At 33.6% G+C, this 11101-nt stretch overlaps 1 non-coding gene across 1 annotated transcript; it reads left to right on the forward strand.

Moving 5' to 3' along the window:
* Positions 1 to 10093: 10093 nt before the first annotated feature.
* LOC111825088 lies at positions 10094 to 10214 on the forward strand. The gene has a single exon (XR_002828194.1). It is a non-coding gene; the product is annotated as a small nucleolar RNA SNORD22 (small nucleolar RNA).
* The last annotated feature ends 887 nt before the right edge of the window (positions 10215 to 11101 follow it).

The raw sequence follows: 11101 nt of genomic DNA on the forward strand, positions 1-11101 counted from the left end.
TAGTGATATGCACATTTTATATATTTGCAAAAATATAACGTATTTATTGCAAAAGTTATAAAAAATACCAATAAAACAAAAATTAAAATTTACCCATTTTCATATGACTCAAAATTATACCTGATGAACTAGTTGTGTTCTTTTTATAATTATATATTTTTAATTAAAATATGACATATCATACTTACATCTTGAAGCTGAATTTTTGCTTAATATTTTAAAAATATTCATTAAATCAGTAATAGCTCATAATATTAATTTATAATTATGTAGTATTCTGTTGCACAAATGTATCATAATTTGTTTAGCTAAACCTCTACTTTCATGTATGTAATTTGTTTCACATATTGTGCTCATCTGAAATTGTAATCTTTTTGGATAATAGTTTTGCAAATATTCTTATTTATTCACATTAAGTAAAACTTTAAAATTTACATTGATGATCCAGGGCATGCAATTATTTTAAGAGTTTTATATCTGCAGCACCATGAAGAGTAAAATAGAAAAATAAGAAGTTCATTTTTCCCTTGTTCCCTGATGGAAGCATGAAAAACCAACAATAACAACTAGATATGGAATAAAATAACTTTAAAGCCTCTCTGAGAAACAGTAAAAGATCTAGAGAAACCAAGTGAATGTGCAATTTTTAAAAAAAAGCAACTTTCCAAGCATTAGAAAATTTTATGGTGTATTTATATGCCTGTGGCCCAACTCCTCCCCACTTTAAGGCAGTATGGTTAGGAGGAAGCAAGGACTAATTCCCAATGGCCTACCTTGAACCAATGGGAGCAAAGAAGAGTTTATTTGCAATGTTCTGACCTATTTGGGTAATATTCAAAGGACTGGTCCTCTTTTTGCTTGGCTTAGAGCTCAGATGGGAAGAGCAGTTGTGGGTGATCAGGCCTGCAGGGGAGAGCAGTTAGGGGCAACTAGGCCAGCAGGGGAGGGCAGTTGGGGGCAACCAGGCCTGCAGGGGAGGACAGTTAGGGGCAACCAGGCTGGCAGGGGAGGGCAGTTGGGGGTGATCGGGCTGGCAGAGGAGCAGTTAGGTGTCAATCAGGCTGGCAGGGGAGTGGTTAAGGGGTGATCAGGCAGGCAGGCAGGTGAGTGGTTGGGAGCCAGCAGTCCCGGGTTGTGAGAGGGGTGTCCGACTTCCAGTTTAGGCCCAATCTGCAGTAGGGTCGGTCCTAAACCGGCAGTCAGACATCCCCCAAAAGGTCCTGGATTGAGAGAGGGTGCAGGCCAGGCTGAGGGACCACCCCACCATGCACGAATTTCGTGCACCTGGCCTCTAGTAAATCAATAAATGCAACTGTCAGAGTGTGTCTTTACTATACCTGTTAAAGATTCAGTTATTTAATACTGTTACAATCACATCTCTAGCAATAAAGTCTAAAACTATTTTTCCTCTTTCCTTAAGGAAACTAAAGTGAAGGATGAATATTATAGCCTGAAACAGTTTACAAATTTGTTCTTTGCAATCAGAGAGTGACTTTCCGCCTATTACCAAGAACATTTCTCTATCCCTGAGATAATATGCAGTTAGAATGTGTTCATGGAGATGCACTATTGTTCCCCCCATGCAATCTTATCGCTAATTCTGCCCTATGATTCCTTTCTCTACTTTAAACTTTTTTAAAAAAGAATTTTCTAACTACTTTAAACTTAAATAAGAGATATATTCTCCCATTTATTATGATGTCATCATTGCTCAATGTTCCTAATTCCTAGATCTATTGTTACAGTCTCTCTTTTCTTTTATGTATGTATTCTTAGATTAGATTAGACAATGTTAGTGTCCTCCAAATTATTATACAGAAGTTCATATTTTTTCCATTTGTAAAAAAAATTTATAAAATTTCCAACTTACAGAAAAGTTGCAAGAATAGTACAAATAATTGTCATGAGCTCTTTATCAAGATTTGTGACTTAAAAAATATTTTGTCCCACTTGATTAATTATTATAATTCCTCTTGTCTCTTTCCCTCTTAAAATTATTTGAGGGTAAGTTGTAATCACCATGCTTCCTTACCCATAAGTAAATCAGCATGTATGTCTTAAGAAAACGAACATAAGTAACCACAATAAAACTATAAAATTCAGATAATTTAATATTAATATACTATTACCCAATCATATCTCATTTAAATGCCATCAATTTTTGCAATACTTTTTATATCTATTTTCTTTCCATTCCAATATTCAGTCCAAAATCCCAAATCATGTTTGTGTGATGTCTGTCTCATACTATATAACTTGAAATAGTTAGCCTTTCTTATGTCTGTGCCAAAAAGCATAAACACTTTAGTGATATGCACATTTTATATATTTGCAAAAATATAACATATTTTTGGCACAGACACTAAGAAAGGCTAACTATTTCAAGTTATATAGTATGAGACAGTTGTAATAGTTACAACTTTCTTATGCTGTTTGGCACTCAGCCTTTCTTAGTGTTTCTTAACTTCAAAATTAAATACATGCTAGCCATTTAGTAGAATAGTCCTCAATTTGAGATCTGATACTTTTCATTATAGGACTCAGTTCATTTATTTTAGGGCAAGATTAACTCAGAGTGATGTATTATCTTCAGTATATTTTATCAAGATGTTAACTTTGATCACCTAGTTAGTAATTAGTAATATTAGGGAGATTCTTTGAGAATATGTAAATATCTTTGCTACATGAATATCTGCACCCACTAGTTTTAACATTTAATTATAATTTCCTAACTCTGCATTTCTTCTATAATTATTAGTTGGCATTCAAGTGTAAGAAAGAGCTTTCCTTTCTCCACTATATTTATTTATTCATTTATAACAGTATAAACTCATGGATTCTACAATTTATATATATAAAAGCCTAAGTGACTGGATGACCGGACGACCGGACAATCAGCCAGTAGATATGATGTGCACTCACCACCAGGGGGCAGCCGCTCAATGCAGGAGCTGCCCTCTGGTGGTCAATGCACTCCCACAGTGGGAGTGCCACTCAGCTGAGAGAGGGGTGCCAGACACCAGACTCATGACTGGAGAGCGCAGCTGCAGCGGCAGCCCCTCCGGTGGACACTCTCCCTGTGCACCCCAGTGGTGTTGGCAGGCACAGCAGAGCCGGGAGGAGTGGAAGTGGTGAGGTGCCCAGCCTGGACTCAGGCTCCTCCCTGGCCACTTGCCGCTTTGCGCACTACTTGGTGCTGTGCAGGATCGACCTGGACAGCAGGCTGGAGCCTGACGAGCTGGCAGGTAAGGCTGGGCTGTGATGGCGTGGAAGTCCACTGATCCCTGCAGTCCAGGCAGAGGGACCCCACTGGTGCACGAATCCATGCCCTGGGCCTCTAGTATTAAAATAATTATAATACATTATTATAATAATTTAACTTGATCTTATGTTGCCTTAGTTTTTGTCCCATGAAAATTCATCAAAGTTATGCCCTGTGTCTCTTAGAAGTGGTTCATCGTTTGTTGAATATTTCCTATCTTCCTGGCTGTTCCATGATCACCTTGTATTCTTCCTGCTCTACACTTGGAATTGGCTATTTCCTCATGGAACTCTGGAGTTTGGGTGGGTAATGGTACCATAAATGAGACTCTGATTGTTAGATTTGCTTACTCTTCCTGGAGAGACATGGATTCTAGTTCCCGTCAGTAGAGAATTTATGCTGACATGTCTAATGCCAATCTGCTATTACAGGGTAAGAAGATGTATTCAAATTTTCACTCTTCTAATATTTGTTACTTTCTTTTCTAAGAGAAAGAAAAAGTGACTTTCAACTGTATAAGATCATCAGTACCCCTTGATATAAGCAATGCTATTACCAATGGAAGTGTCTTAGGCACACAAACGATAAAATGGTAGAAAAATATGTCTGTTTCTCTTTAGTTTTATGGTTTTGGGTGTTGAATAGAAGTACAGAGCCAGCTCAACTTTATTCCATGTGTTTAGCTTATATATTTTTCTCTTATTATATTTTTTAAAACTTACATTTTAATTTGTAATCTAAAACTGTTTTCAGTGTGTGTCTAGATGTAGATCCCAATATACTTAGTATATAGCCTGTCAGTCTGTATACACATTGTTTTCAATGTAAGAGAAAAAACATCTTCAATTAAGTTGATTATTCATTTTCAATTTCATGATTTGTTATTCAGTAATACCCATAATTCTTAAATTGAATATCCACTTTCTAATCTTAATATATATTGCTGAATTTTTTTCATTTTCATTTCTTTGAAGCTTAAAAACTTTAATCTTACTTACTGTTTACTATTCCTGTTTCACGGAGAACATGTTTTACAACAAATCATTGGTACTGCCAATCAGATTTATTTTTATTCACTTTCCCTCTGTGTACGAAATAATTTCTGGAGCTTATGTTTTCTGAGCCTTCAGGACTAGGTCTTATTTGTCTAGATCTACAATACATTTCAAATCTAGTCCTTGTAAGACTTTTTTAGTTTTATTAAAGCATCCTGAAGGGTAAGAGAGATGTAAGCACAATATTTGCTATAAGACAGAAAATGTGGTTTGTATCAGCCCCAGTAATGTCGTACAACAGAAGTGAAAAATCACTATTTTTACATGATATAATACTCTTCATTGAGAGAGGGAGCATTCATTTACATTTTTCATTGCATACTTCAGCCCCCACCCTGGATATTAATGCTTAAACACTTGAGTAATAATTTTAAAATATGGAAAGCCCATTCTTTAACACTGACTGCATCGTTTCCCCCCAAAGAACATATGGAGAAGGTTGATGTACCTAGATCATACTACAATTATGTCAAAATTATTTATTCACTATAACTATTTAAACATTTTATAGCACTCTAAATCTATGGACTACCTAGAAAAACTTAATTGCCAGCATGTTCTACACTTGTTCCATTGAATAGTTCCTGCACACCAACCCACAATTTTTGTTTGTTTTACTTATTTGAGTGAACTTTCTGCTATGACATATACTCCTATTATCTACCTAGCTTCAAATCTTTTTTTGGAGGTAGAGGAGGGATGATTATATTTCCTAACTAGAAATGAAATATAAAGTCTGAGGGCAAGTAATAACCTGGCGCTTTCACAAAACAGTACCCATGCTAAAGATAGTTGGCTGTTCAGATAATAAATTCCTTACTACCTACCTGGCTGGCAGGATTGTTCTATATCTTGCTTACTGTAGAAATTACTTCAGCTCTGTTTCTTTTGTTATGAGTGTACATTCCTTTCCAATTCTGCCAGCAGCTATTATATTCACCTCCTTTGGGGGGAGAGGATATGTTATCTTTAAATCTATTTTTGTATCTTCATAAGTATTATAAGGAATTTGAGAAAGGGCTTGCAGGAAACCATTATTAAAACCCCAGGAAATTATGATCAGGTTATTGGGTAAACTATCACATTTCCTTTATGTTCCTTTCTTCTTATGACAAATATAGCATTAAAAAATATTTACTAGGAGTTTTAGTAGAAATCTTAATGTTTTTTTTTCTTTGAAATGTGCCACAAGATTCTAAGGTATTTTTCCATTTTCTGAATCCAGTCATACATTTGTTATATTTTCTTCAATTCAAATTGAAATAAATCCATCTTAACATTTTTAAAAGAAAAGAGGTTGCAGGACATGAATCTTAGAAAGATTCTTATTTTGACTTAAAACTTTACTTTCCTGATATAAACTTCTTTCCTAAGAACATAACAAATTTTCTCATTAGTCAGTCACATCCTTATTGAACACTTAAAATATGCTGAGAATCATTCTAGGTACTATTATGGAATAGAATATTAGATACAGAATATTTATTAGTCAAGGACCTTATAATCTTGATACTTGCTTTAATTATTTCACCCCATATGAAGAACGTGATTTTATAGAATATATAAGCTTAACTGAATTTGGGAGAGAGTAAGATAATATGATTCAGTTGCATACTTAATATAATCATGCATTCATTTAGTTTAATGGTTCTTTACCAAAAAAATTATTATGATAAGACTTCAAAAGACAATATTGTAGAAATTCAAGGAAGAATAATATATTTCTCCTGACTTCGCTGGGGAGCTCACATACTAATGGAGGAGACAGAAATAAATACAAATAATGATATTATTATTAACATGAATAAAAACTACATTAGTAGGGAAAAGTGATCAATTTCATCTTATATACTCCCTGTCTTCCTTATCTGGTGAGTATCCCCAGTGAACAAGTGCCTACCGTATGGAGAGAATTCAATAAATGTTTGTTGAATAAATAAATGAACAAGATTAGAGGAGTTTCCAAAGAAAGTGTCAGGAAATAAGTAATATTTGGGTAAGGCAAGATATAGAAAGATACTTCCAGAAGAAAAGGTTGTAAAAAACTTTCTTGACAGAAAAAAAAAACATAAGTGAAATTACATGGAGACAAAAATTAATGATTTGTGTGAGGAGCAGCAATTAGTCAATTGTAGCAAAATAATGTCATGCACATTTAGCCTTGATTCTGGAAATGTTCCTTAGGGCCAGATTAGGAATGACAATGGCTAAAAATCTAAGGAAATTGTACTTTATCCTATAGGGAATCAGAAATTACTGATGATTTCCAAGCAACAGAATGAGACCCTGTCTGATCTATTTGTAATAACAAAGAGAAAAAAGTGAAGATTCTGACTCAAGGTTTAATAAATATTTTTAAAATATTATAAAAATAAAGATTAAAATACCATCTTTATACATGGTAACAAAAAATTTCTCCAGAGACTAAGATTTGTTGCTTTCTTAAAAAGGTGATTTTTTCCCCATAACATTGGCATTGTAGACAAGCTGCCTATTAACCAAATGCGGCACGTGCTGCTGTGTTTTTTTTTTTACCTCATGAAATTTTGTCATGTGTCAATTCTGTGTCAGATTATCTTTATGGGAGATTTGGGGAATGTGGACAGGCATTGCATTTTAACAACTACTGTTCGAGTTAGCTATTAGCAACTGAGAATTTGAACTTCCCTTTTACAAATGCTCTGGGTTTAAATATTACTTCTTTATGAGTGCATGAGGGCATGGGGCTAAGAATGTTTGTCATTGACTTACCATGAAAAAACATCATCCAGTATCCATTATCTGACACCTATTATATCAGCTGCATATCTAGTGGCTGGTATATGACATTACAAGTTGGCTTTTCTAATTTGGAGGATCTTGAACCATTTTATTAACAGTAGCAATTTAGATGTTTTCTGTGAACATAGGAATTGTCTTTAACAAATGGTTTCTGAAAGTTTTCAAATAATCCGTAGATGGTATAAAAACAGAAACAAAAGTAAATTAGAAATAAAGAATGTGAGAATGGCCTAGCCACGCTTCTGTCTCCACTGTTATCATTGTAGCTGTAAAATAGTCAGATTTAAATTTTTACTTTAGCTGAGGAAGTGCATGTGGTTTCAACTGCCCTTTATGACAGCTGCTTTACAATGTTTTTTTTTTTTTCAAAAGAATACGTACAATAGAGCGTGCCCTTGGAACCTGTCCACACTTTTCGACACCAAGTCTGGTGTAGTCCAAAAAGTTATGTTTCCTCAGCACAGTAGTAGATGGGTCTATGATCATGCATAATTAAGTATGTAGACTTGAAAGGTAAACTGTGTAGGTGACAAAACAAATATAATTATATTGACTTTAAGACATTTCAGTTGGTTCATGAATTTATATTAAATTTTGTAATTTTTCAAAAGCTCCAAGATACTTCCTATCAGGTAAAAAAAAAAAGAATCACTAGTTAGGGCTAAAGTAATTGCATCAACATTTAAAGTGTGCACAGCACCATATTTCAGTCACTGATGTGATCATTTATGAGTAGCCTATTATAATTTGTTAGCTCAGAAGTGACCTTTTTCTTGTAAGCAAAGGGCACATTTTACAGCTTTCTGAACATGTCTTATCCACTTAGAAGGTTTTAAAGAAAAATAAGATGAGGTGACATTTAGTTTTATTCTAGTTCATTGCCATTAACCTCCTGCTACTGACTGTTAGATAGTTGTATATGGCCTTTAATCAAGAAAGAAAAAAACAACAACAAACTTTTTTCTGTATGCCAATGAAAGGTGTTCAAATAAAGATAATAACAAAAATTGAAAAAATTAATAACTTCTATCAGTGATCTAGTGCAACCCTTAAAGATCTATAAGAAATACATAATCAAAGGAAGGATTCTTGAAGTTTTCATCAAATTGGTCTTTACTAAAACCTCATCACTCCAACAACTGGCATTGCCTTTGAGCGCAATAACTGACAAGCTCCATTTCCACATACTTAAATTTACATGAACAGTAGAAAGATCACAGAATAGGAAATGATTCTGTTTTTGAGTTTCTTCCCAATGTTGTGCTTTCATTCAGAATGCAATTCCATTCCCAACTATGCCAGGCCATTTAGTCTACTCAGTGCCTGGCTTTGCACCCTGTGGATCAATTCAGCTATGAAGTTAACAAAGTATGGAAGCTTTCTATGAGCATATATTCAACCATGCACTTGCTATACTTTTCTCTGCAGTGTGCTTAATGGATTTGGACATAAAATCTAAGGCGTTTCACAGGCTGTTTGGTATGTATGGGAAATCACAGTTCAGAATGAGGTTTTCATTTCAGTTAATTTAATGTTTGGAGTCTGTCAGAGATACTGAGAGATGGGAAGTTATACTATGTGTGCAACAAAAGAATCAGATCTTCCCTCCTCCTCCCCTATGGTTATCTTTCCTTGAATGTGTTCATTAAACTGATAAATGATTTCCAACAGAGAACATTAGAAATGCTTCAGACTTTGCAGAACAAAAGGAAAAGTGTAAAAATTTAAAGTTAGAATTTCATACAGAACCTTCTAGTACAAACTGAAACCTATCCCAGGCTTGATAATTATTATTTTGATATTATAATTTTCTTTTCACTGTTGGTAATGATTATATCCCATATTTCAAACAGAAAATATTCTAAACCTCTGTACTAATTACAAACAGCAAAGAAATAAAAAAGAAGCTAAACCAGAATAATGTGACAATAATCCACTTTTATCTGTATTAATGTTTAAAATAATGCTTTGCATTTTCTAATATCAAAACTGGGGAAATTATTGTAAAAATAAAAATCACATTTTGAAGGACCATCTCATTTAATAGATTAATTTGGAAATATTCTCTAAAAAGAACTTTTTGTTCATAAATGATTTCTCTTTTATGATTTGAGTGTTTCATTACAATTGCTTTTGTCAAATTTTCAGTGCTTTAATTCACCTAATTAATTTTCATTTACATTTCCACCATTGGATAAAATTAAACTCTTATTCTTTTGTCCAGAAAACATCTCCTTTTTATTTTGTCTTTCCTTTTGTAACCTAATTTTATCTATTTTCATTTGTAAAATGAGATAGGTGAATTTTATTAAATATATATGCACATTATGAATTTTATCTATGAATTATTACATTTAAAATGATGATCAATAATTTGATTACAAATCCATTCTAGTTAATAAATGCAAATTTTGTGTATGGAAGAAAAAATAATTTCAAACTATGCTAAATTAAAAAATTTCCCCTTTAGCATATGTGATCAGTAATTACTGTATTTAAATCACTTCATAAGCTTGTTTTCCTAGAAATAAAAATGAGAAACTAAGAATCCTATGTTAAACATTAAACCATCTCCCTTTAGTTCATGTTACATTGGAAGAGAGTTTCAATACTTTCAGATCAGAAAATTGACATTCATTACCTTATGTTTCAATGAGATAATGTAGCTTTATTTCAGATAAGAGTCTTGCATGTCTGTAGTAAGAGTGGTCCTTTTTATGAAATATGACCCATAATCTAGAAGTTATAATTATGCATAATCTGTACTAGTAAATTAGCTAAAACAGATGGAAATCACACTCTGAATTTAAAAAGAATACTATGATCAAGGAAACTATAGTAATTTCTAATCAGGATATAAATTACAGTTCCCTTCAAATTGATTCTTTGGCTTCAGCTTTTTCTCATGCAAAAGAAATTGAGTAGAATGAAAGACACTTAAATCCAACTGTCAGTGACCTACAAATACTTGTCATCAAAAAGTTATGGAGTGGTTTCCCAGTGAGGAAACGTTCACATGTCTTACCTCCTGTCCTGGTCCCAGAGCCTATAATAGTGACCCCACTGGGGCTGGCTGGGGGAGAAGAGGAAAGTTTGTTTCAGGAAAAAAAAGAGATATGGAGTGGTTTAGGAGCTGTAGCTAAGAATGTAAGCAATGAGTTTTCTCTGCTTGTAAAAATAAGTAATCAATGCATTTTTATCCATCTGTGAGAATTAAATTTGTCACACCAAAGGTTCTAAATTCAAATCATAGTACTTTTTGTTAGAAATCAGTAAACTTTTCAAAGCAAAGGTGATGGATACATTTTAGTTATTCACCTCCAGCCTCTTCCTTGTACATTTGTCTTTGTCTCTCTTTGGCCAACAACTATGCTTTGCACACAGCAAAAATTCAACAAATAGATGGTGATTAGTTGATTTACTATTGTGACAGACACCCATTAGATCTCACCTAATGAATATATTAAATGTCTTCTCTCATTTGAACAAATGAAGCTACAAAACTAAACAAAGAATGAGATTTTAAAAATACTAATTGTTACTATTATTAAAATATACTAGAAGTGTATGCTTTTTAATATTTTCTTAAATCCGAGATTATCACAAGGGGAGTCTCTGTTTACCAGAAAAAAGTAAAAACTTTGAAATACGTGGTGTGTTTTGCAAGCTTTCTTTATTCTCCAACCTTTCCACTGGAATGCCTCATCGCTTATATGAAAACTCTAGTTTGATCAAATCAACCAAGATGAAACCAGGAAAAAGAACCATGAGAATCCTATATAATTTGCTTAGGATAATTGGCTGCTTTACAATTTGTCTTGAAGCCAGCTAGAAAAATGTTATGATGGCATTCACACAGAAATTAAGAAATAAAGGAGCATTTTCAGTGGATGAAAAAAAATGGACCAGAAAACAGAGGGAAGGCAGGGATGGGAGGGTGGGTGGGAAGAGATCAGTCAAAGAACTTGTATGCATATATGCATAACCCATGACACAGGCAATA

The sequence above is a fragment of the Myotis lucifugus genome, unplaced genomic scaffold (assembly GCF_000147115.1).
Source record: "Myotis lucifugus unplaced genomic scaffold, Myoluc2.0 scaffold_13, whole genome shotgun sequence".
Classification (NCBI taxonomy): domain Eukaryota; kingdom Metazoa; phylum Chordata; class Mammalia; order Chiroptera; family Vespertilionidae; genus Myotis; species Myotis lucifugus.